The following is an 11,168-nucleotide window of genomic DNA, read 5'->3' as shown; positions in this document are numbered from 1 at the left end:
GATGAGTATATTTTGATGAGAAGTGCAATGAAAATGCTATGAAATATCATTTTAATGGCTGAAGGAGGGTGAACAATAATGTCATTACTGCGAACAAGGCTTGAACATGAGATACCAGTAAAAATCAGTCAGTTGTTAATCCAGTGTCAATAATAATTCCATGATGCTACTAAACAACCGTGTACATTAGTAAAATAACATATGAAAGCAGTAATCCTTAGCATAGTGTAACGAGATACTCTGCAAAATTAACGGATGAGAGCGGTTCTTACGACACTGTAATTATTGGTCAGCCTGAGCATTCAAATAGGTAAAATTTCAGCCTTGTATTTTTATAGAATTGTTCTTATATAAAGGCTTTACTTTTGAAACTATTATAACTGTAAATCACTCCCATGACACATTTGTTAGCATTTAAGACTGAATTTTGTCTCAGATCAGATGAGAAGTCCAATATCACTGTAGGGCCAATACCGGTGGTCTGGGCACTATCGTGATAGGGTACATCAGAGAAAAGTGAAGGGGTACGGTTCTATTTCGTATTCGGTGAAACACCGAAAAATGAGAACGTCAGGGCTCTATTTCATTTTCGGTGCAAAAAATTATTTCTCAGAGGGCAGATCTTGGTTCGATATTTTATTTTGAGTGTTAAGCGTACCAGTGGAAGAGGGTGGTTCTATGGCGTTTTGGGTGTGAAGCGTATCAGTGAAGGGTCTAGGCTCTAACGCATTTTGGGTGCGAAGCGTATCAGTGAAGGGTCTAGGTCCTAACGTGTTTTGGGTGCGAAGCGTATAAGTGAAAGGGTGTGGTTCTAAGGTGTTTTGGGTGCGAAGCGTATCAGTGAAGGGTCTAGGTTCTAACGTGTTTTGGGTGCGAAGCGTATCAGTGAAAGGGTGTGGTTCTAAGGTGTTTTGGGTGCGAAGCGTATCAGTAGAAGGGTGTGGTTCTATGGTGTTTTGAGTGCGAAGCGTATCAGTGAAGGGTCTAGGTTCTAAAGCATTTTGGGTGCGAAGCGTATAAGTGAAAGGGTGTGGTTCTAAGGTGTTTTGGGTGCGAAGCGTATCAGTGAAGGGTCTAGGTTCTAACGCGTTTTGGGTGCGAAGCGTATCAGTGGAAGGGTGTGGTTGTAAGGTGTTTTGGGTGCGAAGCGTATCAGTGGAAGGGTGTGGTTCTATGGTGTTTTGGGTGCGAAGCGTATCAGTGAAGGGTCTAGGTTCTAAAGCGTTTTGGGTGCGAAGCGTATAAGTGAAAGGGTGTGGTTCTAAGGTGTTTTGGGTGCGAAGCGTATCAGTGAAGGGTCTAGGTTCTAACGCGTTTTGGGTGCGAAGCGTATCAGTGGAAGGGTGTGGTTCTATGGTGTTTTGGGTGCGAAGCGTATCAGTGAAAGGGTGTGGTTCTATGGTGTTTTGGGTGCGAAGCGTATCAGTGAAGGGTCTAGGTTCTAAAGCGTTTTGGGTGCGAAGCGTATAAGTGAAAGGGTGTGGTTCTAAGGTGTTTTGGGTGCGAAGCGTATCAGTGGAAGGGTGTGGTTCTATGGCGTTTTGGGTGTGAAGCGTATCAGTGAAGGGTCTAGGCTCTAACGCGTTTTGGGTGCGAAGCGTATCAGTGAAACTGGGTGGAGAATTAGGCGGGGTTTACTTTCGGTCAGTAAATTTATCTTTGGGCGCCAAGCGTATCAGTCACTCTCACTGATAGGCTTGGTGCCCATGTACCACGCTAACCCGACCTGATCCCAGAAAACTTTTTAAACATTGTACATACATGGTTATATATTTAGGTAAAACATAGAAAGACAAAAGACAAATGTTTTTTTTTATAAGCATACAAAAATCCGAAAACAGGCTCAGAGATGCTTAGGTCGAAAGCTTAATAAGGCTGAAAAATGCATAAATTTAGGGAAATACTGAAAATCCGTAAAATTCCAGCTAAAAAAAGCAAAAATCAGGAAAAAATCATTTTTCGTAGGCTCAAGTAATGCTTGCCATATGCTTAATTTTTCACCATATCTGAGCCTATGCTTATAAGTACAATGCTTATAAAAAAAAACATGTATATTAGATATAAGAAAACAGAAAACTTTTTAAACATTGTACATACATAGCTATATTTTAGTAAAACATAGAAAGACAAAAGATGTGCAAATGTTGGAAGACGAAATAAAAATAACTAATGTCTTACCTAAAAAGGTCAAACAGATTTTTGCCGTTGAGCAAACTTTCTGATGTTAAAAGTCTATACAACCAGATACAACACAAAAATTTCTTCAAATTTTAAGATAAACTCCAAAAGGAACCCCTTGGTTGTGTTTCTAGTCACAGAGCCAAGCTAAAAGTTCATGCAGTCCTCTAGAAATACACGCTTTTTATATATAACTATAAGTATATCAGGGTGAGATTTAGAGTTAGAACAATAGGACTATTGTTTAGAACAATAAAAAATTATAAATATTGCTCACCCTCAGCCAAAGTACACCATTCTTATAAAAAAGCGTCTATCGTAGCTGATTGTTATAGCTAATCTTACTGCTTGCCTTGAAATTGTATTACACATAACTTAGTCCTTGGCAAAAGCTTTTTTGGAAAAAGTTAAGCCTCTTGGCACTATTTCAGAGAAAATTTTGAAAATTTTCATTTTTAAGGGCGTGGTCGCGAGTTTTCGCCAAAACGAGGCTAAAACTTTGGGGCAGGCTGGAGACTTCAAAAATGATCGGATTTGGTTGAGATTTGGCACACTTGTTCCTTGGGTGAATATCTGGGGGAGATTTTTTCATTTTTTGAAAATTTTCATTTTTAAGGGCGTGGTCACGAGTTTTCGCCAAAACGAGGCTAAAACTTTGGGGCAGGCTGGAGACTTCAAAAATAGTCAGATTTTCTTGAAATTTGGCACACTTGTTCCTTGGGTGAATATCTGGGGGATATTTTTTCATTTTTTGAAAATTTTCATTTTTAAGGGCGTGGTCACGAGTTTTCGCCAAAACGAGGCTAAAACTTTGGGGCAGGGGGGAGGCTTCAAAAATGATCGGGTTTGGTTGAAATTTGGCACACTTGTTCCTTGGGTGAATATCTGGGGGTGTTTTTTCTCATTTTTTGAAAATTTTCATTTTTAAGGGCGTGGTCACGAGTTTTTGCCAAAAAGAGGCTAAAACTTTGGGGCAGGCTGGAGACTTCAAAAATGATCAGATTTGGCCGAAATTTTGCACACTTGATACTTAGGCGAATCCCTGGTGGCGGTTTTTTCATTTTTTCAAAATTTCCATTTTCAAGGGCGTGGTCACGAGTTTTCGCCAAAACGAGGCTAAAACATTTAGGCAGGCTGGAGACTTCAAGGGCTAATCCCTGTGGGTGGTTTTCATTATTTTATAATTTCCATTTTAAGGGGGTGGTCATGAGTTTTTAGTTGAAATTGGTTACAATTTTACAATTGGGCCTACGAATGATTAAAAAACACTGAAGTTGAGCCCAGTGCGGTTAGCACGTTCGACAGTTTTTCCTAATGTTACTACTAATTTACATAATAATGACTTCCAATAGATTCCAATTCCAAAGATAACCACTCTCCCCCACAGGAGCCCAACTGTCATTTCGGCCGAAATGAGGTTTAACGGTTACAAATTTTTAGAGGGAGCACGCTGCGACGATGAGCGCTGAAATTTTGCACACACACCCTTGAGAATAAACTCTATTGGCTTCCAATAGTTTCCAGTTCCAAAGATAACCGCTCTCCCCCACAGGAGCCCAACTTGTCATTTCGGCCGAAATGAGGTTTGACGGTTACCAATTTTTAGAGGGAGCACGCTGCGACGGAGAGCGCTGAAATTTTGCACACACACCCTTGAGAATAAACTCTATTGGCTTCCAATAGTTTCCAGTTCCAAAGATAACCGCTCTCCCCCACAGGAGCCCAACTTGTCATTTCGGCCGAAATGAGGTTTGACGGTTACCAATTTTTAGAGGGAGCACGCTGCGACGGAGAGCGCTGAAATTTTGCACACACACCCTTGAGAATAAACTCTATTGGCTTCCAATAGTTTCCAGTTCCAAAGATAACCGCTCTCCCCCACAGGAGCCCAACTTGTCATTTCGGCCGAAATGAGGTTTGACGGTTACCAATTTTTAGAGGGAGCACGCTGCGACGGAGAGCGCTGAAATTTTGCACACACACCCTTGAGAATAAACTCTATTGGCTTCCAATAGTTTCCAGTTCCAAAGATAACCGCTCTCCCCCACAGGAGCCCAACTTGTCATTTCGGCCGAAATGAGGTTTGACGGTTACCAATTTTTAGAGGGAGCACGCTGCGACGGAGAGCGCTGAAATTTTGCACACACACCCTTGAGAATAAACTCTATTGGCTTCCAATAGTTTCCAGTTCCAAAGATAACCGCTCTCCCCCACAGGAGCCCAACTTGTCATTTCGGCCGAAATGAGGTTTGACGGTTACCAATTTTTAGAGGGAGCACGCTGCGACGGAGAGCGCTGAAATTTTGCACACACACCCTTGAGAATAAACTCTATTGGCTTCCAATAGTTTCCAATTCCAAAGATAACCGCTCTCCCCCACAGGAGCCCAACTTGTCATTTCGGCCGAAATGAGGTTTGACGGTTACCAATTTTTAGAGGGAGCACGCTGCGACGGAGAGCGCTGAAATTTTGCACACACACCCTTGAGAATAAACTCTATTGGCTTCCAATAGTTTCCAGTTCCAAAGATAACCGCTCTCCCCCACAGGAGCCCAACTTGTCATTTCGGCCGAAATGAGGTTTGACGGTTACCAATTTTTAGAGGGAGCACGCTGCGACGGAGAGCGCTGAAATTTTGCACACACACCCTTGAGAATAAACTCTATTGGCTTCCAATAGTTTCCAGTTCCAAAGATAACCGCTCTCCCCCACAGGAGCCCAACTTGTCATTTCGGCCGAAATGAGGTTTGACGGTTTTAAACCAATTTTTAGAGGGAGCACGCTGCGACGGAGAGCGCTGAAATTTTGCACACCACACCCTTGAGAATAATACTCTATTGGCTTCCAATAGTTTCCAATTCCAAAGATAACCGCTCTCCCCCACAGGAGCCCAACTTGTCATTTCGGCCGAAATGAGGTTTGACGGTTACCAATTTTTAGAGGGAGCACGCTGCGACGGAGAGCGCTGAAATTTTGCACACACACCCTTGAGAATAAACTCTATTGGCTTCCAATAGTTTCCAATTCCAAAGATAACCGCTCTCCCCCACAGGAGCCCAACTTGTCATTTCGGCCGAAATGAGGTTTGACGGTTACCAATTTTTAGAGGGAGCACGCTGCGACGGAGAGCGCTGAAATTTTGCACACACACCCTTGAGAATAAACTCTATTGGCTTCCAATAGTTTCCAATTCCAAAGATAACCGCTCTCCCCCACAGGAGCCCAACTTGTCATTTCGGCCGAAATGAGGTTTGACGGTTACCAATTTTTAGAGGGAGCACGCTGCGACGGAGAGCGCTGAAATTTTGCACACACACCCTTGAGAATAAACTCTATTGGCTTCCAATAGTTTCCAAGTTCCAAAGATAACCGCTCTCCCCCACAGGAGCCCAACTTGTCATTTCGGCCGAAATGAGGTTTGACGGTTACCAATTTTTAGAGGGAGCACGCTGCGACGGAGAGCGCTGAAATTTTGCACACACACCCTTGAGAATAAACTCTATTGGCTTCCAATAGTTTCCAGTTCCAAAGATAACCGCTCTCCCCCACAGGAGCCCAACTTGTCATTTCGGCCGAAATGAGGTTTGACGGTTACCAATTTTTAGAGGGAGCACGCTGCGACGGAGAGCGCTGAAATTTTGCACACACACCCTTGAGAATATACTCTATTGGCTTCCAATAGTTTCCAGTTCCAAAGATAACCGCTCTCCCCCACAGGAGCCCAACTTGTCATTTCGGCCGAAATGAGGTTTGACGGTTACCAATTTTTAGAGGGAGCACGCTGCGACGGAGAGCGCTGAAATTTTGCACACACACCCTTGAGAATAAACTCTATTGGCTTCCAATAGTTTCCAGTTCCAAAGATAACCGCTCTCCCCCACAGGAGCCCAACTTGTCATTTCGGCCGAAATGAGGTTTGACGGTTACCAATTTTTAGAGGGAGCACGCTGCGACGGAGAGCGCTGAAATTTTGCACACACACCCTTGAGAATATACTCTATTGGCTTCCAATAGTTTCCAAGTTCCAAAGATAACCGCTCTCCCCCACAGGAGCCCAACTTGTCATTTCGGCCGAAATGAGGTTTGACGGTTACCAATTTTTAGAGGGAGCACGCTGCGACGGAGAGCGCTGAAATTTTGCACACACACACCCTTGAGAATAAACTCTATTGGCTTCCAATAGTTTCCAGTTCCAAAGATAACCGCTCTCCCCCACAGGAGCCCAACTTGTCATTTCGGCCGAAATGAGGTTTGACGGTTAAACCAATTTTTAGAGGGAGCACGCTGCGACGGAGAGCGCTGAAATTTTGCACACACACCCTTGAGAATAAACTCTATTGGCTTCCAATAGTTTCCCAGTTCCAAAGATATAACCGCTCTCCCCCACAGGAGCCCAACTTGTCATTTCGGCCGAAATGAGGTTTGACGGTTACCAATTTTTAGAGGGAGCACGCTGCGACGGAGAGCACTGAAATTTTGCACACACACCCTTGAGAATAAACTCTATTGGCTTCCAATAGTTTCCAATTCCAAAGATAACCGCTCTCCCCCACAGGAGCCCAACTTGTCATTTCGGCCGAAATGAGGTTTGACGGTTACCAATTTTTAGAGGGAGCACGCTGCGACGGAGAGCGCTGAAATTTTGCACACACACCCTTGAGAATAAACTCTATTGGCTTCCAATAGTTTCCAGTTCCAAAAGTAGTCACAAAAACTTCAAAACGCAAATTTGAGAATATCAAACGAATACCAAACGAATATCAAACGTCAAACGTAGAATATCAAACCAACTTCAACTTAATAAATAATTTACAGCCTGGATATCCAGGCTACATCTGATAGAGCAGGTCAAAAAAACATGATTTTTGAAAAAAAAGATTTTTTGAAAATTTGTAACTTACCTCCTTTGGCTCTGAAACGGCAGAATTGAGAGGACTCCCCAGACTCTAGTCTAGAGCTAAGCCTGATCATGTTTAATAAAACATTAAAACGAAGGAAAAAAAGAGCCAGAAAAAACGTACCCTATGAAATGCGACAAAATTCGAAAGAAGTAATCTGAGTTTTGATAGTTTTTGCGAAGCGAATGTACATGAGCGAAGCAGTTTTGCTATCGTGTGTGCGTACCTTTAACTTTCCATTCTTTCAACCATCTATAAGGCAGGAGATGGGAAAAACGTTTCGAATCTCCGAGTTACGCGATACCAAAATATAAAGGAGATAAAATACAAAGGATATTGAGCGAAATGGTAACTCAAATTACCTCTGTCATATCAAATTAGACGTATACGTCAGAATGATACGAAGAACGAGTGAACCCTCCGTGACCCGTGACATCAATATTTAGGAGATAACAAACGTCAAGAACATCCCGGGAAATGATAAAACAAATTACCTCCGTTACCTCATCAAAATGGAAACAAAACATTCGATTCAGGAAAGGATGATAAGTACACTACAACATAAGCCATTTCTTGCGACAATCATACAAAAATCTTGATCCAATTCAACTCATTAAATAGCATGAACACCAAAGACAACAAAGTAAAAGAGAATAGCAACAACCTATTTTTGCCGCCATGTTTGTTTTGATTTTTGAAAAAGCATAATGGCATCACTTTCGCTTTGCAATAAATTCAAATAATATCAATTTACTATAACGGAGGTAATTTGTTTTATCATTTCCCGGGATGTTCTTGACGTTTGTTATCTCCTAAATATTGATGTCACGGGTCACGGAGGGTTCACTCGTTCTTCGTATCATTCTGACGTATACGTCTAATTTGATATGACAGAGGTAATTTGAGTTACCATTTCGCTCAATATCCTTTGTATTTTGTCTCCTTTATATTTTGGTATCGCGTAACTCGGAGATTCGAAACGTTTTTCCCATCTCCTGCCTTATAGATGGTTGAAAGAATGGAAAGTTAAAGGTACGCACACACGATAGCAAAACTGCTTCGCTCATGTACATTCGCTTCGCAACAAACATGGCGGCAAAAATAGGTTGTTGCTATTCTCTTTTACTTTGTTGTCTTTGGTGTTCATGCTATTTAATGAGTTGAATTGGATCAAGATTTTTGTATGATTGTCGCAAGAAATGGCTTATGTTGTAGTGTACTTATCATCCTTTCCTGAATCGAATGTTTTGTTTCCATTTTGATGGTTGGAATGAGAGATGCCAATTTCTTGCAAAAAAAGGACAATTTTGTTATTTTCTCACTGACTTAGGTTAGTTTTCACTCAACCTTAGATCAAAATCTTCTTCTTCTGCAATATTGACTTAACTGAATTAGAAAAAGGTGAACCAGGGGAACCAAGGAAAACAGAGGTGAACTCATCTGGTACCTAAACCGGCTGAATCGAGGTGAACCCAGAACCCAGATTCTGCACAACTTACAGTACTTTGAAAATTTCTTTGTGCATTTTGAATGTGGAAAACCTTTGTTGTCAACACACTTTTGACAAGCCTTTAAAACATGGAAAATTTTTTGTTGTCAACTATAAAAATTTTCCTCCACATTTATCTGTTTAAAATGTGAAAAACTTTTGTTGCTTTATATGAGTTAATTCATTTAATCTTTCCAGCTCACCCTAATAGAGACTTATACGCATACATAGTTTTGCGTTCTTTTAAACCACATGTACCGTGAGATTGGGTAACTTGCATCAGTGAAGGCTATACATACATAGCCCTCAAATGAATGACCTGGCTGGTCATTAAAATACAACTACGCAGCTTCGCTCGCGCATCTTTACTCTACCACTTTTGTTTTGATTTAACTTTGTATTTTAATGACAAGCCAGGTCTTTCATTTGAGGGCCATGCATGTTATTAGCCTCCATTGATGCAAGCAAGTTACCCAATCTCACGGTAGTTAATTCCCGTGACAAACAATGATGAATGAATCTGTATGGGTGGTACAGTCACTTTCTGTCGGGGTTGTGGATGGCGATGTGTGATATGTCTTCCTTTGATAGTTAGGGTTTGTCGTTCTTTTTTTGTTGCTTTTTAATAGTTATTTTTCTTTCTTTTTTAGATGGTCTGGAAACATTAGATCAAAAAGTCTTTTTTCTCATTTTTGTTTGCATTCTTTTCAAATGTGGAAACTTCTGTCTTGAACTTGGTATTTGTGTTTTAAATGTGGAAAGCTTTTTTTGTCAATTTGGAAATTTTCTTCCATGTTTGACGTCTAATATGGAAAACTTTTGTTGGCAACTTGAAGTTTTCTTTCACTTTGGGCATTCTTTTAGATTACAAAAATGTTTCCCGTAAGATATTTTCCCTCCTTGCAATCTGTTGGAAATTATGAATATGGAATTGCTTTGTCCTGTTTTGAAAGTTTTTTTTTTTTTTTTATTTTAGATATCCTTATTTTTGTAAAGGTGAAGCGTGATGCTACAGATCAAATCTGTGTTTTGACTGGACTCACCAACCTTTATGATTATAAGGGTACAGTTTGTTTTTATTTTCTAAGCTCAAAATGCCCTGAGTGTGTTTAGTGTTTTCATCTTCTTATATTGTTGTTTCTTTAAACTTTTTTGCTATTTATTCTAGAAAATGAAAAATAGAACGGTTGAAGCTTCATTTTTCACCAATGAGAGATAATCTACAGATGTCATTTTTACAGAGAGGGACTATAAAAAATTTGCGAATGATAGGATATTCGGAAAGACTGCAGCAAATGTAAAGGAAAACTACACAAATGCCGCATCGTTGAATATACAGTGTTTGAATGTCATTAAATGTTTTGCTTGCAACTTGCGAATCGAGGAGGCTCTGGAACGCTTCGCAACTTTTATACATATACGGCTTGTTTGATTTGATATACAAAACCAGAGAAGATGAAAGACAAAACAACCGAAAACAAGTTTAATCCAGTGCTGTAGCTCAAACTGCACAACACAACACAACACAACACATAACAGCCAAAATCGAACAGAATTCGAAGGAAAAGGATAATTACAAGGTCTCAAAAGAAGGTTGTCTATCGCTCATTCCGACATTTTAAATTTTCCGGGGGTTTTGTTGTTTGGAATTGATTAACTAACAGTTAGGTAGGGTCAGGGTTGCTAGTAACGGCTTGTCACTGTGCCGGGTGCATACTCGGCGCCTTGGGCCCCGCAGGGTTGCTAGTAACGGCTCGAATTTCAGTCAGGTTATAAGTCGATGTCGGAATGAGCAATAGACAACCTTCTTTTGAGACCTTGTAATTATCCTCTCCCAGAATCTCGAAAGTGCTATGAAAATTCAAAATGGCAGACTTACACGGGTTGGAATTTTGTCCTGTCCTAGACTAAACGCCGATTTTTTCATTTTCTCTCCCGGGTCTATCTCATAACCTAGAAGTCAATATCATAATTTTTCGCTAAAGCTAAATTTTTAAAGTGGGAAAATAATATAAAGGTTCAAGACTTTTTGATAAGATTAGGACACCCCTGTCTCAGTGCCCCGGTAGAACTTTTTCCCACAGTGGGGATGAAAATTTCTATAAAAAAGCCAATGGGGATAGAAAATCTATTGTTTCCAGCTCGAAAATTCCAGTGGGGATGGTTTTGGAGTGCAATTTTTTACATTCAGTTTTCAATGGGGATAAAATCATAGAGTAATTTCGCAGTGGGGTCAAATCCCGGGGGGGGGGCACTCGATCTGAAATCGACCATACGTTCGGCCCAAAATTTGGCTTCTAAAATCGGACCCTTACAGTGCAGTGAATTTCCATGAAAAATCATATCCTTACAGTGCACTTTTTCGAGAATTTTTCGCCCGTAAGGGCGAAAATTTTTGCAATTTTCCAAGAAAATGTGGAATTTTTCCTCCAAAATTGACCAATTTTGTTATAATTTTACCAAAAAATTGCCCTTTTACCAAAATTTCCTACCCTTACAGTGCAGTTCAGTGCAGTCTTGTAATTTCCTACCCTTACAGTGCACTAGCTGAACTATGAAAATCCTACCCTTAAGGGCCGAACGTATGGTAGGTCATTTACCTT

At 40.8% G+C, this 11,168-nt stretch overlaps 1 protein-coding gene across 1 annotated transcript in view; it reads right to left on the bottom strand.

The window, feature by feature from the left end:
• LOC136811085 (homeobox protein GBX-2-like) overlaps nucleotides 1-11,168 on the bottom strand; it is a 137,075-nt gene that overhangs the window by 54,362 nt on the left and 71,545 nt on the right. The gene's annotated exons all lie outside the window — the stretch shown is intronic.

This window comes from Clytia hemisphaerica, unplaced genomic scaffold (assembly GCF_902728285.1).
Source record: "Clytia hemisphaerica strain Z4C2 unplaced genomic scaffold, Clytia hemisphaerica genome assembly, whole genome shotgun sequence".
Taxonomy (NCBI): domain Eukaryota; kingdom Metazoa; phylum Cnidaria; class Hydrozoa; order Leptothecata; family Clytiidae; genus Clytia; species Clytia hemisphaerica.
The sequence above is the reverse complement of the archived record's forward strand: the minus strand, read 5'-3'. Positions and strand labels throughout refer to the sequence as shown.